This window comes from Martes martes, assembly GCF_963455335.1.
Source record: "Martes martes genome assembly, chromosome: 17".
Taxonomy (NCBI): domain Eukaryota; kingdom Metazoa; phylum Chordata; class Mammalia; order Carnivora; family Mustelidae; genus Martes; species Martes martes.
In genome coordinates this window covers 47,948,595-47,957,872 of record NC_137905.1, presented here as the reverse complement: position 1 = coordinate 47,957,872, position 9,278 = coordinate 47,948,595, and positions in this window count along the sequence as shown.

The window sequence follows — 9,278 nt, the reverse complement described above, 5'->3', positions numbered from 1 at the left end:
AGCCCACACCTGGGAGTTTTTAGGGGGTGGGGTGGAGTACATTGTCTCTATCAATTGGCCTGTTCCTCCCTTGGATTGTACTTTAATACAACTTTGCTCTGCTTTCCTTTCCTTTCGCTGTCCTGTAATTCTTAACTGTGGCAGCGAAAAGAATGGAGGCTTCTTTCCATTTCCATCTAACTGTCAATAATAAACATGTATTCCTTCTGTTACACACATATCTCTCATGAAGTTCTCAGTGTATGCTAGGGACTATCCCAAACACTTTAGATTTTTTTTAATTTATTCATTTGACAGAGAGAGACACAGTGAGAGAGGGAACACAAGCAGGAGGAGTGGAGAGAGAGAAACAGGTTCCCCACCAGGCAGGGAGCCTGATGTGGGGCTCGATCCCAGGACCCTGGGATCATGACCCGAGCCGAAGGCAGACGCTTTAACGACTGAGCCACCCAGGCGCCCCCCAAACACTTTAGACTCCGGGATTCTCTTGTCACAACTTGTTTTTTATGTAAATACTATTATTTCTTTCACTTTATGGAGCCAGAGGCAGAGGAATTTAAGTAATTTGCCCGTGTTACTGAAATAGCAAGCGCTAAAGCCAGGTTTCAAAATTTGGCAATTGAGGGCTGCCTGGGTGGTTCAGTGGGTTAAAGCCTCTGCCTTTGGCTCAGGTCATGATCCCAGCGTCCTGGGATCGAGCCCCACATCGGGCTCTCCGCTCAGCGGGGAGCCTGCTTCCCCCCTCTTTCTCTGCCTACTTGTGATCTCTATCTCTCAAATACATAAATAAAATCTTTTTTAAAATTTTGGCATTTGACAAACAGAGCCTGAGTGCTAATCGCTCATTAGTCACATCTTGTATAATCAACATGAACAGATAATTTAATTCCAATCATTTTTTCCCTCCCTGATGCCAGAGAGATATAGCATAACATGGAAATTCAGCTATTTTCACCTACATTTCTATCCAGTGCCCTCAAGAGAAGTTCCAAATGCTTTAGCAAGTCACACGAACAGGAAACTTCCATATTTTTTTCCTCCTCAAATCCACTTTGTATTCATGCCCAGCTGTACTGAATAACTTGTACTCCCATGAAAAGCCTCTTTGAGGGGCACCTGGGTGGCTCAGTTAAGAGTCTGCTTTCTGCTCAGGTTGTGATCCCAGAGTCCTGGGATGAGTCCCGCAATGGGCTCCCTGCTCAGCGGGAGGCCCGCTTCTCCCTCTCCCACTCCCCCTGCTTGTGTTCCCTCTCTTGCTGTATGTCTCTCTCTGTCAAATAAATAAATCTTTCCAAAGATTAAAAAAAAATTTTTTAAAGCCTCATCGTATCTGCTGTTCATTACATCATATCCAGCTGCTCCATTCACTTCCAGGGTACGGTCTTCATCCACAGCTTAAATATTCTTTGCTCCAATAAGACATCTTGTGGGGTTTTGTCTTGTACGCTAATAAAAGCAATGTGTAAAAGACTACAGGTTTGGAATCAGTCTGCCTAGATTAAAATACTACTCCTGCTATTATTCTGTGAACTCTGTCCTTTTTTCCACTTGTAAAATGGGGATAACAATAGGATTAAGATGAGGAACATCTAGATAAATACACATAAGGGCACTGGAAACTCGACCTGACTCATGTCCAACCTGCAAAAAATAAATACTATCCTCAGACGATGGGAAACATGAATGAGGGGTGGATGGTTTAGTAACTTTGCTATATGATGATTAAAATATTATCAATAATTGTACATCCATGAAGCATCTGGCTCTTGATCTCAGTTCAGATCTTGATCTCAGCATCATGAGCTCATGCCTGCATTGGGCTCCATGCCTCGTCAAAATGTTGACGAGGGCTGCAGATGACTGATGGGGAGGGTGCATTACACTATTTTCTCTGTGTACATTTGTGTTTATCCATAAGAATAAATTCCTAGGGGCGCCTGGGTGGCTCAGTGGGTTCAAGCCTCTGCCTTCGGCTCAGGTCATGATCCCAGCATCCTGGGATCGAGCCCCGCATCAGGCTCTCTGCTCAGCGGGGAGCCTGCTTCCTCCTCTCTCTCTGCCCGCCTCTCTGCCTGCTTGTGATCTCTGTCTGTCAAATAAATAAATAACATATTTTAAAAAAAGAATAAATTCCTATTTATTTGGAATAAAGTTCCAAAATAATAAAATTTAAGAAAGAAATACCATTTGTAGTACAGCGCCTATGCGTAAATACATTACAAATGTTAACAGTGGTTATGTCTAAATCCTGAGATTACGGGTTATTCCTACTCTTTCCTTTTTATATTTTTGTATGTCCTAATCTCTCTATAATGGGCATATATTTTACTATAATAAGAATATAAAGTATAAAGCCCCAAAAGATCTTCCAAACCTGTTAGAAAAAAAAAACAAAAACTTCCTCAAACCATATACAGAACTATTTCCTGTTTGTGTGTGTGTGTGTGTGTGTGTACAACATTGAGATTAAAAACATAGACTTGAGGCTCTAACACGTTAGGTTCAAATGGCAGTTTTGCCTCTTACCAGCTGTAAGTTTTGAGCAAACAAGCCTACTAAGAGTAAATGAAAAAGAAAAAAAAAAAAGGAATTTTCCTGGTCCAAAAGATGAGGGCATTTTCTTAAAGCATTTCAATAGGAAACCCAGGGCTTTTGGGATCTTTTCTCTGACCTTTAGATGCACATGTAAATCTTGTTAGAGGCTAAATAAGCCTCTTACCAAGTTTAAAATCCAGAAGTGCTTTTCAAGGTCTGGGCTTTAAATTAAACAATTAAAAAATAAAATAAGAGGTCAGGGCTTTGTCCCCTTTAAATGTAAATGTATGAGAAAATAATCCACTGTCCCTATCACTGTGGGGGTTGAACCAAGGTGCTTTTCTCTGAACTGCAGATCTGCTAGCAGGGGAGATAAGATACATTTCATTACTCCCTCAGATAAAGTCAATTACCTAAGACATGATTCCCAAGTAAATTTTAGCACAAATTTATCAAACAATTTGCAGCATATGGTGCAGTCAAGTCCTCTTATAGGAAGAAAAGCTATTGTTAATCTTGAGAAGGCATAGATCTAGTGGTTGGACTGCATGTACCCAGTGTTTAAAAATACAATGGTATAGAAAGCTTGTAATCGCTTGACTGTATAAATGGGATGAAATTTCATTCTTTGTCATCACTTCCCCTAATAATAATAATAATAATAATAGCATTATTTACCTCACAAGGCTGTTGTTGTCATTTCACGAATTCCTGTAAAATGATAAGGGACCACTACCAGATACACTACTTGTAAGATGAGAATAACGAGACCAAGAAAGATGAAGTAAATCGCATGACACTGTTCTGCTGGGAAGAACTGACTGGCAGGTGAGGAAAGCCGGCTGCAGTGCCAGGAGACCTTCAGACCAGGACCCACAAGACCTGGGCCGCCCCAACCCAGAGAAGCACCAGGCGCTCCACGCGGGAGGGGAACGCAAATCTCTCCCAACTCCACCCTCCTCTGCCGGCCGCGGCTTTTCTTCCTTTCCCCGAGAGCAGAGGTCCCGCTGGCTCCCCGCTCAGTTTTAGAAAGGTCCCTGGGATGGAAGATACTTGACAGGAAGGTGAGCAGCAGCGTAGCACTCCTGTAGCGAGTCTCCTTCCGCCTAGAGGGAGCTCCTGGACCATTTCCCACAATTCCCGCTCCAGCCTTCCAGAAGCGGAAGTGCTGCCTGCTACAAGGTCCCCAGACTACACCTCCCAGAATGCACAAGAAAAATGACGCCCGAGCTCCGCCCTCTGAGGAGAAAATACTTCCGGGTATTCGGAGCGTCTGTGTATTAACTCCTAGAATGCCAGAGAGAATCTTGGTGAAATTGTGCCATTTTAGGCTGCGAGTGTCTTCCTTGGTCGCTCCAGCCGATTCTGTCACTGAAAACCGGGCAGCACTTTAGCCACTCGTGAGGAGGGGTTGAGGAGGTCAGGGTAGGGTGGTGAGTAATCCCCAAGAGCTTCCCGGTAGGAGTAAAAATAGAAGGGAAATGGATTGTCTTTGGTAGAGACTGAAGACAAACTCCCAATCACGTCACTGCTTGAAATTGGTTTACAGTGAATCTTTTTTGTTACACTCTTCAAGCACCTAGCACAAACAAATGAAAATCTTTTCTAGAGAAAGAGAACATCACCCCAGGCTTCACATTTTTTCTAAACTCTAAAAATGTATGAATACTGGACAAAAGAGTCCTTGAAGATAAAAGCATTATGAGGTATGCAAATAAACACTTCATAAGCTTCAGATTATCAAGAATAACAGCTTCAATGTAATATAAAGCAAACTTTAAGAAGCAAAATTAAGAGGCGCATCCGTGCCTCGGTCAGTTAAGCTACTGTCTCTTGATTTAGGCTCAGGTCATGATCCTGGGGTTGTGGGATCCACCCCATGCAGGACTCCCCGCTGGGTGTGGGGCCTGCGTGAGATTCTGTCTCACCCTCTCCCTCTACCCCTCCGCCCGCCAAGAGAAAAAACCAAAATTGACAGAATTACAAGGAGAAAAATATTCACAATCAGAACGGGAAGGTTTAGGGTGCCTTGGTGGCTCAGTTGGTTAAGGTCTGCCTTCGGCTCAGGCCATGATCCCGGGGTCCTAGAATCAAGTCCTGCATGGGGCTCCCTGCTCAGCGGGGAGTCTGCTTCTCCCTCTACCCCTCCCCTCCCTGCTTGTGATCTCTTGCTCTCTTACTCTCTCTCTCTCAAATAAATATATATATTTTTTTAAATTGGAAATTTTAATACCTAGGAGGAACTGTAGAGTCTTAAGAGCATTTACTATAACAGAAGAGAAGCTAAAAATAAAAATGGAAACATCCATCTCAGGAATTTAATAAAAAGAAAACAAAAACTATAGTAAGTAGATGGAAGGAAATGATAAAGATAAGAAATTCATGAAATGGAAAACAGACTGAATTTTTTTTAAGTCCAGAAGATCATTCCATGAATAAAACAATAAAACTGATGAAGTTCAGAAAGAGTGACCTCTGCCTCTCCCCTTGTGCTCTCTCACTCACTCTCTCTAAAATAAATAAATAAATGTTTATTTTTTTAAAAAGAGAGAAACCATTGCCTAATACAAGGTCATGAAGATTTATGGTTATGTCTTCATCTAAAAGTCTGATTTTTAGGTTTTTTAAAATTTTGTTTATTTGACAGAGAGAGAGAGAGCACAAGCAGGTGGAGTAGCAGGCAGAGGGAGAGAGAGAAGCAGGCTCCCCGTTGAGCAAGGAGCCCAACATGGGTCTTGATCCCAGGACCCTGGGATCATGACCGGAGCCAAAGGCAATCACCCAACCAACTGAGCCACCCAGGTGCCCCTGATTTTTAGTTCTTACGTTTAGGTCCTTGATCCTAGTTTTTGTATATTGCGTGAAGGAGCGGGTGCGACATCTTTTGCCTGTGCACGTCCAGTTGTCTCAGCACCATTTGTTGAAGAGACCGTTCTTTTGCCACTGAATTGTCTTGGTACCTGAACTGGATTTTTAAATTCATTTATTGTGTCCTACATTGAATAAACATCCTTAGTTATGAAGAAACTAATTTAACAAATTTTGTCTTAATTTCTGAGCTTTTGAAATTCCCGAGTTTCAACAATATTATCTTTCATCTTAAAAATTAACTTTCTTGGAGCTCCTGGGTGGTTCAGTCCATGAAGCATCTGATTCTTGATTTTGGCTCAGGTCACAATCTCAGGGTCATGAGATTGAGCCCTTCCTTCGGCTCCCTGCTGAGTGTGGAGCCTGCTTAAGATTCTCTCTCTTGGGCGCCTGGGTGGCTCAGTGGGTTAAAGCCTCTGCCTTCGGCTCAGGTCATGGTCTCAGGGTCCTGGGATCGAGTCCCACATCGGGCTCTCTGCTTGGCAGGGAGCCTGCTTCCTCCTCTCTCTCTGCCTGCCTCTCTTCCTACTTGTGATCTCTCTCTGTCAAATAAATAAATCTTAAAAAAAAAAAAAACCTAAAAAAAAAAAGATTCTCTCTCTTGGGGTACCTGGGTGGCTCAGTCAGTTAAATGACCAACTGGATTGTGGCTCAGGTTGTGATCTTGGGGGACAACGGAATGCGTAAATAAAAATTAACTCATTCCATATGAAATGGAATATGGATTTTTAAAAATATTTTTTGTTTATTTGTCAGAGAGAGAGAGAGAGCACAAGCTGGGGGAGTGGCAGACAGAGGGAGAAGCAGACTCCTTGCTGAAGAAGGGGCCCTATGCGGGACTTGATCCCAAGATGCTGGAATCATTACCTGAGCTGAAGGCAGACACTTAACCAACTGAGCCACCCAAGCGTCCTTGGAATATGGACCTTAAAAAATTTAAAAAGAGATACTCAAATATCTTCATTTAAAAAAAACCTTCAAAAAAGTACCTTCATAAATTTGTGATAGGCGAAGATTTCTAAAAATCACTAACTAAAAAAACCATGGGAAAACTTAAAAGCATGATTGTTCACTGAAAGGTACCATAAGGAAAATGAAGTTGGGAGCCACAGAACTGAAAAAAAATCACAATACACAGTATTAAAGAATTCTAGCAGAATATAAAGAAATCCTGTAAATCCAAGAATAAGAAATTCCAAGAGAAAAAAAATCCACAAATTATTTGAACAAGCACTGGATAAAGGAGGATATATAAATGTATAATAAGCCTTTGAATAGTTCCTCAATTTGCTCAATAGCATTAGTCATCAGAGGAATAATGGAAACCTCAATGAGACACCACTCTCCACAAACCCGTGTGACCAAAACAATTTTTTAATTAAAAAAAATTAAAAATCTGGCACTACAAAAGTGTTGACAGGGATATGGAGCAACAAGAACTCTATTGCTTTGCTTGTGGGACTATAAATTAGTTCAATCACTTGGAGAATGTTTGGCAGTGTCTGTGAGAATTAAATATATGCATCCTCCGTGACATGGGAATTCCATTCCAGCAAGCAGAAAAATAAACACACGACACACACATCCCAAAATATCTGGCCCATAGGATGTAGGTTGCCTGCTCTGCTCTGCAATAACAGAATAGGTAAATGATTGCTTATAAACAATATGATTCAATCTCACAAACACAATACTGAGCAAAATAAGTGGGACACAAAAGCGTATAATATAGTTCCATTTATGTGAGGATAAACAAAAGGAAAAGTAGTCAATGGTGACAGAAGTTAGGAAAGTGCATTTGAGAGGGGTAGTCACCAGAAAGGAGCAGCAGAAATGATTGGTTGCATCTGTCCAAGCCTACCAGTGGTAATGCTCTTGTCTATGGATGCCTGAGGCACTGGTCCAGGTTCTGTGTTATTTGTATAGAGCCCTACTGGGGCCAGTGTCGTGGCTGGACCAGCTCTTGCTGGTTCTTACTATGATCACTGGACACATTTCAGCAAAAAAAAACCAGGAATAAGATTTATAACTTACACATCCTGGAGGGTACATGGCATCCCCAAAGGCCACACAGGGAGGTCAAAGAAAAACGAGCTCAGACCAGGAGCTCTGCCTTTACTTGGGTTCAAGGGTGGGATATCTGGGGTTTCACAAGGATTCACTCATTATTGGCAAAGTTGCAACATACAAGTGGAATTAGGAGCTGGGAGAGCAGAGGCCATGTCACCCAAGCGATCAGTTATCTAGGTTATCTAGGCCACCCATGGCTTCTGAAAAAGTAAGTTCATGGGTATGGACGGCCTAGATCATTATCTCGTTGTTTTGCTAGAAACTGTGTCATATAGCTGGCAATATGTTTACTCAAAATGAATCTTTTTATTTTTTTAAAGATTTTATTTATTTGACAGAGAGAGAGATCACAAGTAGGCAGAGAGGCAGGCAGAGAGAGAGAGAGGGGGAAGCAGGATCCCCACTGAGCAGAGAGTCCGATGCGGGGCTCAATCCCAAGACCCTGAGATCATGATCCGAGCTGAAGGCAGAGGCTTTAACCCACTGCGCCCCCCAGGCGCCCCTCAAAATGAATCTTTTAAAATGGACGCCTCAGTAATCAGTACCTTAATGTCAGGCCCTTACACTACAGGGTTCAATATCAGCCAGTGTTCAGTCAGGAAAGCTGAACCACTAAACTTTAAAATAGGAATTAGACCTGACACAAATGTGGGAGCCTAAGAGTTTGTAGGAATTCTGAGAATCCAGGCACATTCAGCTACTGAAGTGGGACAGTTAATGGGGAACACGGTAGAAGATCAGTGAATCCACAAACATGAGCCCCATTGCTACAATTCTTTTTTTTTTTTTTTAATTACAGCACAAACAGTGGTAGATGGAACACCATGAGAGAAAATAAAGCAATGTGTAAGGTCCACACATGGTGCTTTTGCAGATGCACTGGGCAGGAGAGGCAATTCCGTATCTAGAGCAACTTCTCTCCAATGAAAACAGTGTGCTGTCCCTTCCATGCTGGAAGTGGTCTTGTGTAACCAAATTCCTAGCAGGGGGTTGGGTAGTTCTCTTTGGAGAACTCTCACTCAACTGACCACAGAGAACTACTCATGAGGTCACGGGCATGGGTTGAGAGATGGGAGTCACAGAAGCAGAAGCTGGAGCTTTGGCAATCTGAGTCACTTGCGACCGTCATGCCGCTTCCTTGTGACTTCCGTCTAAACCCAGGCTCATCTGTGTCACTTCCACTTGATGTTGAAGTGCTACTGCTATAATCAAATTTATGACTTCACTGCGTGGTAATTTTCTGGCTTCTGGCCAAATATTTAGTTTTAACTAGGGATCAAAGAAGCCTGATGCTGCTTTCTCAGGAGTAATGCCATCGGTACAGAATGGCATAACTTTGCCCCCAAATCCCAAAGATGCATGCTGCCAGCTCTATGCAGTGTCCGTACCTGTCACAGACACTTCACATGTCATTAGATATGTATTTATCAGGGGTCATAAAATCATTTCTGTAAAGAGCCAGATAGTAAATATTTAAGGCTTTGCAGACCACACAGATTTATCACCACTACTCAACTCTGCCCTATTAGCCTGAAAGCACCATAGACAGTATGTAGAGTGGTCATGGCTATGTTTCAATAACATTTTATTTACAAAAACAAGCAGCAGACAGATTTGCCCCTTGGACTGTGGTTTGCCAATTCCTGGACTAAACTGTGAACAAAGATTAAAAAGTTAGTGTAGCTGTGAGCTGGGGTCCTAAGAGCATGTTGATAGCCCTACCAGATGAAACCAAACTTCTTTGGATGATGTTTACTAACAGGTATAGAGGGGGGAAAAGCATGTTAGCACAATGGCGGCCTATC